The sequence below is a fragment of the Triplophysa rosa genome, linkage group LG14 (genome assembly GCF_024868665.1).
Source record: "Triplophysa rosa linkage group LG14, Trosa_1v2, whole genome shotgun sequence".
In the NCBI taxonomy this organism is placed as follows: domain Eukaryota; kingdom Metazoa; phylum Chordata; class Actinopteri; order Cypriniformes; family Nemacheilidae; genus Triplophysa; species Triplophysa rosa.
The window spans coordinates 2,841,856-2,853,295 of NC_079903.1; positions in this window are offsets into that span (position 1 = coordinate 2,841,856).

Sequence of the window (11,440 nt, forward strand, 5' to 3'; positions counted from 1 at the left end):
CGTCTCACAGTCACGAAGTTTCCCAGCTGTGGGGGATTTTCAACCAGAACCGAGCTGTGTGCGCTAATGTTGCTCGCATCCAAAGTGTTTAATATGGTCGTGTTTTCTATGGTCGTGTTTTCTAACTCTTACTATCCTCAGATAAAGATTGGATGCGCGACTCTAATTCTAAGATCTTCTCTGTCAGCCTAACTATTTCCCTGCAATTATCGCATATAAAACCCTCGCAGCTGACAGAGAAGGCTAAACTAAACATATGACATGAGGTGCAAGTAACAATAATAGGAATAGAAGCCATAAGTCACCCGGTTTGAGTGCAATTCCAATTTACCAAGGTTGCTCGATGAATCGTAGTATACTCGCTTAAAAAGAGAAACAGTTAGCACACAAGACAAACCAGAGGCAAGATGATATTCCACAGTGTAAACAGAAAGCAAGCTAACGCGCTATTGCTATGCTAACGACGTTAAGTTAACTATCAATTTTGGTTTAGAATCTTCAAGTAAATAACAAGAACAGGGTTATTGAGATATCAGGATAAGTTAGCAACGACAATGATAAGTAACGATAATAAAATACACTAATATTAGAGCGAAGTGTAAGTGCAAGGATACAAACAAACCGCCGGCAGCGATGCAGACAAATATACCACAGCACAAGTCCTAAAAAAACGTAGTAGTCACAAATTAATAGTAAATCCATGCTCTGTTCTCTCTCTTCTTCAACTTCAACCTTCTTCCAATGCTAAACTCTATGTGTGTGTATGTTAGATTAGAATGTGTCTAGTCTAGGTAATAAAGTCCTGTTCCCTTTCTGTCGGTCTCTTGACGTTGTGTCGAACCGACAGAATGGGGTTTGTCTTGAGAACCTATCATCTTCTGAGTATTTAGAAAAGGCCAATGAAAATTGGCGAATGAAATTTGCATGCCGGGCTCCTCCCCGGATGTCCGGGTATAAGAGGGAAGCCGGCGTGCTCATTCATTCACCTTTTGTTCTTCAGAGCCTATGCATCTGATGAGCTTCTCTACGATCTTTGGTGATAATTTTTCTGCTGGAATCTACGACGTGGACAGCGGACGGTCCCTTCCTGCAGTGACTCTCCCCTGGGCGTCTCGGCAGTTCCGGAGGTGTTCGAGCAAATCTCCTTTCTAAAAGAGCATATTTCTCCAGCGTGGCATGTCCCGCTGTTCTCATGGGTGCAACACACTCATCGAGGAGGGGGGTGGACACGATGCCTGCTTCCAGTATGCTGGGGCAGACGTTGTGGATACGTCCTGCCCGCACTGCGGGCGGTGATTATTCAGACGTTGAGTCACGGGTGTTCCCACGGGACTCAGCCACCACCTTGTTTGCTCCCCGTTCCGTGGCCCTGCCGTCCGCTACGGCAAGCAGCGAGGGCGATATGAGGATTACTGTGAGCGATAATCCGCCAGCCACTGGCTCACGGACCGTTCGCACCTCGTCTCGCTCGTCTGACCGTTCCCCAGGAGACGGTCCGCCGTCTTATTCCTCAATCACGTATTCAGACACGGGCGACCAAGGTGACCACGCGGGCCCTGGGTCGGATGATGTCCACACTTGTGGTCCATGAGAAACTCCTCTGGCCGATCCTTGCGCAGATGAGTAACGCCAAGAAGGTCCGCTTTCTCGACGCACCCGTCTCGCAAGGGGGGGGCTGGTTGGTGTTACTGTCGAGCTGCAGCGGCCCCGTTCACCCCCGCCCGTCGGGGGGCGCGAGACCCACGCAGGCCTCCCCCGGAGGGTTCTCGACAGTAAAGAAGCTGTCCTCCGTGCCGCGCCTCGGCCGTCGAGTCCCATGCACTGTCTGCTTCCCAGCAGCCCTGGTCCTCTTCAACGCCCTCCAGCTCTGGCGCCCCCCACTCAGGCGGCCCCCCCTGGAGGAGACAGCGAAGAGGAGACCATCGCCCCATCAGCAGCCGCGGAGAAGCGGCCCTCATGGGAAGACCTCAGGGGGATCGAGGCTACCATTGGGCCCGACCCCAGCCACATCGCTGGGAAGTCGGATAGGGACGGATCCTGCCCCGTCTCTCCATCTGCTGGCCCCCTCCGGGGGGCTAGCGCCCACTTACTCTCAAAAAAGGAGTTTCCTCTCTCTCTCTGGGTTATCAGAGCTGCTCCCACCCTCTGCACGACGGTGAACGGCAAACTCGACGTTGCGTCATAGCGAAGCGCAATGTCGAGTATAAACACCAGCCCTCAGCACTCTCAGTCAGACAGTGCGTTGAGCTGCGCAGTCGCCAGGCAGGAAAAACAGCAGAGCCGATCTCCTCCCCGGGCAACCTCCCCGGGCAAGGATTCTGTACTGCTAGCCATCGAACCACCCCCCGGGGGGACGATGAAAAAGATTGTACCTTTAGTCCCCGTCTTATTCTGGGAGCCTGTCCGGCTTCCCAGACTGTCAGGCTGGCTAGGGATGACGATCCATCTCGGCTACGCGATCCAGTCGCCTCACGCCCGCCAAGTTTCAGGGCATCCGATATACCTCAGTCAGAGGCTAGGATGTTCCCGTACTTCGGGCCGAGGTCGCCACCCTTCTAGTGAAGGGAGTGATCGAGCCCGTCTCACCAGCCGAGATGTTCAACGGGTTTTACAGATTGTACTTCATTGTCCCCAAGAAAGGCAGGGGTTTGCGCCCTATCTTGGGTCTGTGTGTTGTGAACAGGCACCTACACAATAGCTGCCTTTCAGGTTGATCACGCAGAAGCGCATCCTGACGTCCGTCAGGTGTCAGGACTGGTTCATGGCAATCGACCTGAAGGAAGCATACTTCATGTCTCGATCCTCCCTCGACATCGGCCGTTCCGACAGTTCGTGCTCGAGGGACAGGCATATCAGTACAAGGTCCTCCCCTTCGGTCTGTCCCTGTCTCCACGAGTCTTTACGAAGGTCGTGGAAGCCGCCCTCTTTCCCCTCAGGGAAGGAGGTGTGCGGGTACTAAACTATCTCGACGACTGGCTCAGTTTGGCGCACTCTCAAGATCTGTTGTGTACACACAGGGACCTGGTGCTCAGGCACCTAGATCGGTGGGGCTACAGGTCAACTGAGAAGAGCAAGCTCTCCCCGGTGCAGAGCATCCTCTTACTCGGTAGGGAACTCGACTCTGTCTTCATGAGCGGCCCTGCTCACCCCCCGCGGGGGGGCGCGAGACCCGCAACGAGGAAGCCCACACCCACGCGGCCTCCCAGAGGCAGTGCGACTGACTACAGAGCGCGCCCGGTCAGTGTTGAACTGCCTGAAGCTTTCAGACAGTCAGCGGCCCCCCTGAGACAATTTCAGAGGCTCCTGGGATACATGACATCCTCGGCGGGGGTGGTCCCCCTCGGGTCGATGCACATAGAGTCAAGTTCCTTGGAGAGCGTGGCATACCGGCAGCAGGCGTATGGTCACACGCTTTTCTGCCGACACACCCTAACCCCTGGTCTCCATGACCTCCTTAGGGGTTGGGGTGCCGTGTGCAATGGGCAAGCAGTGTCGGGGCGGTCGACGGGCCCCCGCCTGCATTGGCATTTCAACTGCCTAGAGTTGTTGGTTGTGCTACTTGCATTCAGGAGGCTACTACCTCTCGTGCAGGGCAAGCACGTGCTGGTCCGGTCGGACAGCACAGCTGCTGTGGCGTATATCATTGGATTCACTCACGGCAGCTAACATGACTCGCCCGGCGCCTCCTCCTCTGGAGTCAGCAGATGATCAGTTCCCTGCGAGCCACACACATCCCAGGCGTCCTGAACCAGACAGCTGTTGCGCTCTCTCGTCAGTCAACGCCTCGCGGAGAGCGGTGACTCCATCCCCGCGCAGCCGGCTCATTTGGGAGAGGTTCGGCCATGCACAGGTGGTCCTGTTGCCTCCCCGGACTCCACCCATTGTCCGCTTTGGTACTCCCTGTCCGAGGCAACCCTTGGCACGGATGCCCTTGCGCACAGCTGGCCGAGGGACAAGTGGAAGTACGCTTCCCCCAGTGAGCCTCATTGCACAGGTCCTGTGCAAGGCCAGGGAAGAGGAGCATCAAGTGGTACTAGTTTCGCCCCCTTTGGCCTAATCAGGACTTGGTTCTCGGAGCTAAGGCTCTGACAACAACTCCCCCCTGGCCGCTCCCCCTGGCGAACTGCTTCCCCAGGGGAAAGTGCATGTTACGGCATCCCAGGAACCTGGTCTCCATGTCTGGACGGGACGAGGAGATCCTGAGTGACCCACCGCCGGTCTGGTTGGGACATCACTCAGGTTAGGGCTTCGGCCACTGGGCGGTTATACACGCATAGGTGGCGCCTCTTCTCGTCCTGGTGCTCTTCTCAGCGAGAAGACCCGCGGAGTTGCTCGGTCGGGTACGAGCTGTCCCGTCCTCAAGAGAGACTGGGGAGTAACCTCTCCCCCGCCACACTGGGAATGTATGTAGCCGCTACGGCCGCTCATCATGACCCAAGTGCTGGGAAGCCTCTGGGACAGCACGATCTGGTCATTAGGTTCCTAAGGGGCGCGAGAGGGTGACCACCTTACCTGCGCTCCGTACCCTCTTGCGACCTAGGTGGCGGGCCTCAACAGGCCCCGCCCCCTTCGAGCCTCTCGGGGTTGCAGCTCTTTCTCAGTCTTGATAAAGACGGCTTTCCGCATAGCGCTCACCTCCAAGAGGGTATGGGATCTACAAGCACCCTCCGTGTCCACAGATTGCCTAGAACTCGGGGCCGGGATTCTTACGTTATCTTGAGACCCCGCCCCGGCTACGTGCCCAAGGTTCCCACCACTCTCCCGAGAGACCAGGTGGTGAACCTGCAGGTGCTCACCACCGGGAAGGAAGACCCAACCTATCCGTGTTGTGTCCAGTACGCGCACAGCACCTCTACTTGGACCGCACGCAGAGCCCAGAAGCTCTGAGCAGCTCTTTGTCTGTTTCGGAGGTCAACAGGAGGGCTGTCTCCAAACAGAGGCTGGCGCACTGGATCGTGGATGCCCTCTTTAGGGCATACTGATCTCAATTCGCCCCTGCCCGTTGGGAGTGAGGCACACCCCTCATGGGCACTGGCTCATGGCGCCTCTCTGGCAGACATCTGCTGAGCTGCGGGTTGGGCTATGCCCAACAACTCCGTGAGGTTCTAATACCTACGCGCAGAACCGGTGTCAGCCCGCATCCTGGCAAGGTGTGGGACCGGCAGCCGGTAGGGCGTACGCCTGCGGAAGCCCTTCCCCCTCCGGGGGGAGCACTGGCGATCCCGCCTCACTTCTTTCCCCTCGGGTAAAGAACAGGCATTCCATCCATCACTAAGCACCCTTCCAGGGGACAGGCTGGGCAGAGCAGCCCTGCCCCCTTAGGCCGGGGAACGGTTGAGTTATCTCCCACATAGCTCTAACCGGACCTAGTGCTCCAGACGTGGTAACCCCCCCTCCGTGAGCTGTTCCGTCTGATGTATCCTCATGAATGGTTCCCACCTTGGCAACCCATGACCTCCCCAGGTGGACTCCCACATTGCGGTTAACTCCTGCAGTCCGCACATTCCTCCCATGAGTTCTCCCCTGATGGTGAGACCATGTGGTGTCTCCACTAATTCCTCCCTACGGTAGGTAGTGGCCTCTGCAGCGTTTTTCCCCCAGGGGGGAATAATGCTTACACAGTGGCCCGTACAGTGCCGGGCGGCTTCTCGCCATTTAGAGAACTAGGCCTCCGCCCGTGACGACTGGTGACAGGGGCTTCCCAACTTTGTGTAAAACTCTGGGTCCCTCTTCCTCTCCACTGGAGGGTCATAATTTCGCGTTAGCGTCTTCGTCTGACTCGCCCAGGCCAGTCAACGTCGCTCCGCAGAGATTGTGACGCGGCTCAGTGCTGTGGCGTTTTCCATAGGAACCCCATTCTGTCGGTTCGACACAACGTTGAGAGACCGACAGAAAGGGAACGTCTTGGTTACGGATGTAACCTCGGTTCCCTGATGGAGGGAACGAGACATTGTGTCCCTCATGCCACAACACTGGCCGCCCACCCCAGCGGTCAGGGGAGGATGCTTTAGGCTCCTCTGACCAACAGGTGAATGAATGAGCACACCGGCTACCCTCTTATACCCGGACATCCGGGGAGGAGCCCGGCATGCAAATTTCATTCGCCAATTTTCATTGGCCTTTTCTAAATACTCAGAAGATGATAGGTTCTCAAGACAAACCCCATTCTGTCGGTTCGACACAACGTCTCGTTCCCTCCATCAGGGAACCGAGGTTACATCCGTAACCAAGACGTTTTACTTCACACGTGACGTTGTTTGTAGTTCATGCTCATAATCTTGAGTCCTTAAACATGCAGATTCTTGCTACCTGATCGTAATGCTAAGTGATTTCCCCAAATCATGAATTTGATCCAGATAAGTATAATTGATCGTAATCAATTAAATTTATCCCAAATTGGGCTGATATTTGTTTCCCTCACAAAGGGTGGTGGAGAATATATTACTTATAATTGTGATCAAAGCTCATGATAATTCTTACAAATTAGGTGAAGAATAGTGTTTAAATAATACTGTTCCTCATTGAATCCCCTACAGCAGTGGTCACCAACCCTGCTCCTGGAGATCGACCGTCCTGAAGATTTCAGCTCTAACCCCAATCAAGCACACCTGAACTATCTAATCAAGGTGTTCAGGTTTGCTTGATAATTACAGACAGGTGTGCTGATGCAGGGTTGGAGCTGCAGTCTGCAGGACAGTCGATCTCCAGGAACAGGGTTGGTGACTACTGCCCTACAGGATACTCTGTATCGGCATATACGACCAGTTCCTGCCAATATCCAGCAACTTCGCACAGCCTTTGAAGAGTGGACCAACATTCCACTGTCCACAATCATCAACCTGATCAACTCTATGCGAAGGAGATGTGTTGCACTGCATGAGGCAAATGGTGGTCACACCAGATACTGACTGGTTTTCGGACCCCCGGTCCCCCAATACAGTAAAACTTTACATTTTAGAGTGGCCTTTTATTGTGGCCAGCCTAAGGCACACCTGCGCAGTAATCATGCTGTTTAATCAGCATCTTGATATGCCACACCTGTGAGGTGGATAGATTATCTCGGCAAAGGAGAAATGCTCACTAACACAGATTTAGACAGATTTGTGAACAATATTTGAGAGAATAGGCCTTTTGTGTACATAAAAAAGTCTTAGATCTTTGAGTTCAGCTCACGAAAAATGGGAGCAAAAACAAAAGTGTTGCGTTTATAATTTTGGTCAGTGTATTTGATGTAATCGAAAAGCTTATGTTTACGCTAATGTACTTTTCAATTATTATTTTTATATAATTATTCTTATAACTATGTTTAATTATTTAATAATTCAAATCACATTTTTTCTGACATGTTTATTCTGTTAAAGCCAATGAAGTCTTAAGTAATGAATCTATATGTACAAGCGCTTCAGAAATGTTTTGTTTTTATGCTGTGTGACAAAGACATATTGTTCAAATATTTTCTTCTATTAATTTCCTAGACACCCACAACAGAGGCAGAATTGAGGAAAATAGCTCATGAGCTTCAAACTAAATGGCAATACTCACACTGCTTAGGTGCCTTTGAAGGCAAACACCTCCGTATATACAGCAGTGGCAGTATGTACCATAATAACAAGTCCAGCTTCTCTGTAATAATGATGGCGGCTGTTGATGCCAATTACAAGTTCATCTGCGCCAGTGTGGGAAGCCAAGGTAGAGTTTCTGAAGCTGGACTATTCTCTCAGTCAGACTTGCGCCAAGCGTTGGATCAAGGCCTGCTGAACTTTCCCCTGCCCGAACTATTTCTCAGCAGTGACATAATGATACCATACATGTAATAACAACTAGTTAATAGTGAGAATTGCCCCCTATACTGAAGTGTTACCAAGTAGAAGTAAAAATTACTCTTCTCAAAAACTACTCAGAGTACTAGTTACTCGTTACTTTTTAGCCGGTGCTATTTAATGAATTATGAATAATTATGAATAATCAAATTAGGAGATTTATACAGAAAATAGCTACTTAAAAAAAACACATCTTTACCTTAAAGCATATAAATGGATACAAATCGGACAAAATAATAATTTAATGTGTTTAAAACACTGTCTGTCTGTCTGTCTATCTTGAGCTCAGTTTTCCATTTATGCAATTTTAGCAGTGTTCAATCATGTGTACAGTACTAGGCCCCATAATGCAGAAATTAAGAAACAGAGCCCAAAATATTGCATGCAAAAAATACAAAACCTTTGTAACCAAAATAGCTTTGGATTAGCATTAACAGGACATATCTGTAGAGGAGCTGGCTTTTCATTTACATGCATGTGACTGTTACAACCTTCTAAGGCCCTGTCCCAAATGGCGCACTTGCACTTAAATTGCGCGTTCTCGCCAAGTCTATGAGTCCGTAGGGTGTCCCACTTGTCATTTTAGCGCTCAGAAGTCTGCTCGCAAGCGCCTCCTTTGTGCCCTCAATGCAGTCTTCGACGAAGCCCGCATTGATGCAGACTCCACTAAAGTCCCCCTACCCAGGAAATGCCCAATCACAGAACGGATGGGAGGAGTGTCGTGGATGTCAGACATATACGTAAACATGACGGAAATATTTTTAAATGTATGTTTTGATAAAATTCAAAATGAATTTATTAATTAGTTACTTATTCATGTTATTGCTTATTTATTTTCTATTAAGCCAGCTATTCAAGAACTTTTAATGCAGTGAATTTTCTTACTTAAGGTAATAAGCCATGTTTTGTTGTAGATCTATATCTAGTTGTCTCTGGGTTCTGTAAAGCTAAACAACACAGCTTCTGTATTATAGAGAAATATTAAATAACAACATATATGCATATTAAGAAGAGTATACAGAAGAATAGTGTATACAAATAAATACATATACATAAGCAGTTGCATTTACGTCATGACAAATGAATGCATTACAAACATAAGTATCTATTGTATAATGCTCGGTATATCAACATATGAACTACAGAACAATAAAACCCGGCAGCTCCTGTCCCAAATAACAACAATGGGACAACAAGTGGTCGACTTCACGCGGCGCTGCGCAGACTGATCAGCGAATGACAACAAAGTACCGCGAGAGAGATTAGAAAGCACTGCTTGCTCTTTCCGGTGTGATGACATCAAGTCTGTCCCAAAATGCTCTCCCATGTACCCTTGTGGACTCGTGCCTAGTGCCCTGTAGGTCACTTCTCTTAGAAGCTTTGTGCTCACTTGCTGTGTTTTATGCTGGGTGTTGTTATATTTGTGACATTTTGAGAATTAAGAGCTTGTTTAAAAATTTAACTGTGAGATTAGACCATTGCCTGTTTATTGACATTGACATTGAGTTTGCCTTCCGTACTGATCTGTTAATTGTTTTTTTCTAAATTCTAACTTTTAAAAATTTGTAAATACTGTTTATCTTGGGAAAGTAGGGAGTCTGACGTCATCTTTTGGTTATGTTAATTATTTGATCTTGGTTTCTGGTAAGGGAGTTAGGTTTGTATATTGTAATTTTGTAATCTTTCACCCCTCCCTCTTGTTTCTATATGACTCCCCATGCACTGGTGTTTTTCCACTCCGTGTTCACACGCCTGCTGGCACATCACTCATTAGGCATTATTCGTTTCCTTAATTACCCCACACCTGGTTATGATCTCCTCGTTACGTTCTCCTTACATTCCCTCCGTGTTTCTTGTCCGGTGTCTGTTCGTTGTGGATTATTTTGCCCCAGACTGATCCGAGTCGAGTGAGGTCACCAGGCGCTTCCGCCCAACACTCAGCACCGGCAGCCTATCCTCGACTCTCCGTGCTGACGTCTGCCATCTCCGGAGTGGATTGTTCGCGACCTGCTCATACATTTCTCTGCCTTTTGTCTGTGTTAATTAAAGACTGTTTTCTCCCGCACTTGGGTTCTCTGTGGTTCTGTCATGACACCTGGTCCATGGTTTATAAAAGTCCACAGGTTCATGTCTTTAAAAGTTCAAAGTACAGATAGAGGCAACGTAAAAGTACTCCCTGCTTCCTTAGATTTCTTAATAACGTCATATTTAAGCAAATTGATTGATCTGTGCAAGAAACTGAACGTTATTTACAACATAACAGGTAATGCACTGTTTGCAAAACTGCTTCGCACGTGTTCCAATCCCATCCATGTTCCCAATTCATTTATTAATTTTACCTCATGATAAAGCCCTTTGGATGACACTTGGCGAACAGAGAAACTCAATATGTCACCTTATCTCGAAGAGCCTTCGTATGGGGTGAATATTCCATCTGCTTGTTTCTTCTAACGTATTTGTCTGAGTTCGTGATCAGCTTTACAAATCTCTCCGCAGCGGGCGCCTTTTCGGTCCAAAATCTATTGGTCTGTTCACGGTCGGATATCTTTATCGGCTACTAAAATGCCTGTCAAAGGTTTGAATATTAATTTAAATTATACTCTGTAACGAGTGTGATTTTAAAAGTAGCGAAGTAGAAGTATTATCTTCATTTTTAACGAAGTACAAGTATAATAACAGACCTAAAAATATACTTGTAAAAGTACAAGTATCCAAAAAACTACTTAATTACAGTGATGTGAGTAGTTATAATTCGTTACTTCCATCGCTGGAGAACATATCCTGACAACTATTGCTGTGAGATAAGGTTCCCTTGTATTGAATGACAAGAAAAGACTGCTAGGCATCAATCCAACAACCTGATTTCTTAAAAACCATTGCACTAAACCCTAGACCACTGGGTCTTTGGATTGGAACCAGGTTGAATGTAGATCCTTTGAGTGCTGTATGTTGGTAGTCAGAGCAGAGAGAACAGTATCTGATGGCAAAGAATGTTACTGTCAGATACAGTTCCCCTGTCTCAAGTTCTCAACCATAATTTTAGCTATTCTTTATGTTGCCTTCCGCCTTGGTCTGTGGCAGCTTGATAGATTACTAGCCGATGTCTGTGATACGTAATAGCCAGGAAATGACTATTTGGTACTGTGATTGTCAAAACATTTTATAACAAAATTTCACTGCTTTTAATTTTAAATTGTCAATTTTTTTAAAAACTTTCAAATTTTAAGTACAGACCAGACACTGACATATAATTATACAAAAGTTGAAGACACTTTGGAGATCTTGTCAAAAAGAGAAAACTAATAAATGGAGAAAATTAATTAGGCAAGTCAATTTACTTGGTAACCATTAAATTAATTAATTCCTAACCCTATCTCTATCTCTTTATTTCTTAGTTTTCTCTTTTTGACAAGATCACCCAAGTGTCTACAACCTTTGTATAATGATATGTCCATGTCTGGTCTTAAAATTTTAAAATACTTAAAATTTAAAGGGACAGCTCATCTAAAATTGAAAGCATCTAAAATTGAAATTCTGATATAAAATGTTTCCTGAAAACGGCTCTGTTGTTTCTTCTCTGGTCACACTGATGTACGAATTACATGAATCACATTTATGAT